Source organism: Thalassophryne amazonica, chromosome 11, assembly GCF_902500255.1.
Source record: "Thalassophryne amazonica chromosome 11, fThaAma1.1, whole genome shotgun sequence".
Lineage (NCBI taxonomy): Eukaryota > Metazoa > Chordata > Actinopteri > Batrachoidiformes > Batrachoididae > Thalassophryne > Thalassophryne amazonica.
The window spans coordinates 79,749,819-79,753,484 of NC_047113.1; positions in this window are offsets into that span (position 1 = coordinate 79,749,819).

Consider the following 3,666-nt stretch of genomic DNA (forward strand, 5'->3'; position numbering starts at 1 on the left):
AATTTGCAAAAATCTTAAAAAAAAAAGAAAAAAGCCTTTTTCACATGGTCATGATGGGGTATTGTGTGATTAATGATTGTGTGTATTCACAGAAAAAAGCACAAATAAAAGTACTGTTGCACTGCAGCACCCATTAGTTTCATATATAAGACATTATCAATTACTGTCATTTTGAAAAAAATGTACCGTATTTTTACAGTACATTCGGTACATTTCCATTACCCAGGCCGAGTCACCAAGGTGGTTAGAAAGCTCCTCGGTGGCAAGGCTCCTGGGGTGGATGAAATCCGTCCTGAGTACCTTAAGTCTCTGGATGTTGTGGGACTGTCTTGGCTGACACGCCTCTGCAACATCGCGTGGCGATCAGGGACAGTGCCTCTGGATTGGCAGACCAGGGTGGTGGTCCCTCTGTTTAAGAAGGGGGACCGGAGGGTGTGTTCCAACTATAGGGGGATCACACTCCTCAGCCTCCCCGGTAAGGTCTATTCCAGAGTACTGGAGAGGAGAATTCGACCGTTGGTTGAACCTCGGATTCGGGAGGAGCAGTGTGGTTTTCATCCTGGTTGCGGCACACTGGACCAGCTCTACACGCTCCATCGGGTGCTCGAGGGTTCATGGGAGTTCGCTCAACCAGTCCACATGTGTTTTGTGGATCTGGAGAAGGCGTTCGACCGTGTCCCTCGGGGCACCTTGTGGGGGGTGCTCCGGGAGTACGGGGTCCGGGGTCCTTTGCTAAGGGCTATCCGGTCCCTGTACAACCGCAGCAGGAGCTTGGTTCGCATTGCCGGTAGTAAGTCAAACCTGTTTCCAGTGCACGTTGGCCTCCACCAGGGCTGCCCTTTGTCACCGGTTCTGTTCATTATTTTTATGGACAGAATTTCTAGGCACAGCCAGGGTGTAGAGGGGGTCTGGTTTGGGAACCACAGAATCTCGTCTCTGCTGTTAGCGGACAATGTGGTTCTGTTGGTTTCGTCAAATCAGGACCTTCAGCGTGCACTGGGGCGAGTTGCAGTCGAGTATGAAGCGTCCGGGATGAAAATCAGCACCTCCAAATCCGAGGCCATGGTTCTCGACCGGAAAAAGGTGCTTTGCCCTCTTCAGGTCGGTGGAGTGTCCTTGCCTCAAGTGGAGGAGTTTAAGTATCTCGGGGTCTTGTTCACGAGTGAGGGATGGATGGAGCGTGAGATCGATAGACGGATCGGTGCAGCATCTGCAGTGATGCGGTCGCTGTATCGGACCGTCATGGTGAAGAGAGAGCTGAGTAGGGGGGCAAAGCTCTCGATTTACCAATCCATCTATGTTCCGATCCTCACCTATGGTCATGAGATTTGGCTAATGACCGAAAGAATGAGATCGCGAGTACAAGAGGCCGAGATGAGTTTCCTCCGCAGGGTGGCTGGGCGCTCCATTAGAGATAGGGTGAGGAGCTCGGTCACTCGGGAGGAGCTCGGAGTTGAGCCGCTGCTCCGCCACGTCGAAAGGAGTCAGTTGAGGTGGCTCGGGCATCGCCTCGCTGGAGAGGTGTTCCGGGCACGTCCCATTGGGAGGAGGCCCCGGGGAAGACCCAGGACACGCTGGAGGGACTACATCTCTCGGCTGGCTTGGGAACGCCTTGGGGTTCCCCCTGAGGAGCTGGGAGAGGTGTGTGTGGATTGGGAGGTTTGGGCAGCTTTGCTTGAGCTGCTGCCCCCGCGACCCGACTCCGGATAAAGCGGAAGAAAATGAATGGATGGAAGGATGGATGGATGTACCGTATTTTCCAAAGTACAAAGTCTTACATGTTTAAAAATGAAGAGGAAAAACCCTTAAATACGGTGCATCCAGAAAGTATTCACAGCACTTTACTTTTTCCACATTTTATGTTACAGCCTTATTCCACAGTGGATGAAATTCATTTTTCCATCAAAATGTTACTCACAACACCCCATAATGACAACATGAAAAAAGCTTTTTTTTATATATATTTTTGAACATTTATTAAAAATAAAAAAAACTACAAAATCACATGTACATAAATATTCACTGCCTTTGTTCAGTACTTTGTTGATGCACCTTTGGCAGCAATTACAGCCTCAAGACGTCTTGATTATGATGCCACAAGCTTGGTGCATCTATCTTTGGAAAGTTTGGTCCATTTCTCTTTGCAGAACCTCTCAAGCTCCATCAGGTTGGATGGGGAGCATCGGTGCACAGCCATTTTCAGATCTCTCCAGAGATGTACAGTCGGATTCAGGTCTGGGCGCTGGACCACTCAAGTACATTCACAGTTGTCCTGAAGCCACTCCTTTGATATCTTGGCTGCGTGCTTAGGGTCACTGGACTGCATTTACAGTATATAGCATTTCAACAGATCTATTCTGCTTGGGACTCCGGCGAAGGCGGTCGCATCTCCTCCTCTCTCCTCTATCTCTACTCCTTCTTATCTTTTGTAACTCCAGTCATTGCACACATGGACAGAAACTGACATAAACTTAACTCATCTGCCACTCACACATGGACAGTGACTGATACGCATGCTCCCATCCCTACCCCTCCTTTGTGTTCCTGTCCCCATCCCCAGCCCTCGCTCACGCCACTCCCTTCCCCCTCCAGGGCGGAGCTCCCCATTCCCCCCCAAGCTGGCTGCGCGACCACGTGTTGCTAACTAACCACACGTTTGAGGACAAGGAAGTTAAAATCTTAGCCAGAGAGAAGAAATGGTTTGAGAGAGGGATCAAGGAGGCATTTTATGTGAAACAGCTGAAACCCAGCCTTAACCGGGGACGGGGTCTGAGACACGCTTTGTCCCCTGTTTACAATGGGGGACTCAGATCAAAGCAGTTTCAGTCTTTTGTTCATGGTAATGTGTCATTCACGTCATCAGGAGAGTCGTCAAGGGAGCCATCAGGAGAGGCATCCATCCCATCATTAGGAGGGACAGCTGCCCTATCATTAGGAGGGTGCTAACTAGAGCACAATAGGTGCTAATTTTAGCTATTGTTTAGTCACTAGCCTATAGCAGTCTGCCTCTCGGTGTGAGGGGTCTGGTTAGGTTTAAAACTCCAGCTTTTGTGCCTTCTGTTTATTCTTCTCTACAAGAGTCAAGACAGAAGTCAGACTACCATAGCAAGAATTTTAGCTGAGGAAGCTTTTGCGATTTGAAGCGAAATGTCCTCGCGTCAAGCAACGCAGTCCAGTCGAAGATTCAAGCTTCTCTACTATTAAGGTCACTCAGCAAAATTTTTTTCTGGCTACATTAATGCATTTTACTTGGGTGGAAACACTTTCCATAATTTTATCATGTTCTCTGATCAAATTATTTTTGAGTGTATAGTTTTCAATAGGATTGGAGCAGAATATAGTCTAATCCTTCACTGACCCCTACCTGGCTACAGCTACTCTGTATGGTCACCATACATTTTTGGATGGGTCTTGGTACACTGAGGCTGGATTGTGTCGTTGAATCCCCTTAAGCGGAACCCAAAACCTACCTCCTGTACCTCCTGCTTCTTCACATGTACCGTTTCGATTCCATCATTCATCTTCTCTCGAAATCTCCTCGTCTCCTTTTCTTCCTCTTCACAGCCAGTTTAGGAGGAGACATACAAATGATGCTGTAAACTCTGACAGCTGGACTCGACCACGAGGGCTAATGATTCTAAACGCAGTTAAAGAATGAATCTAAGC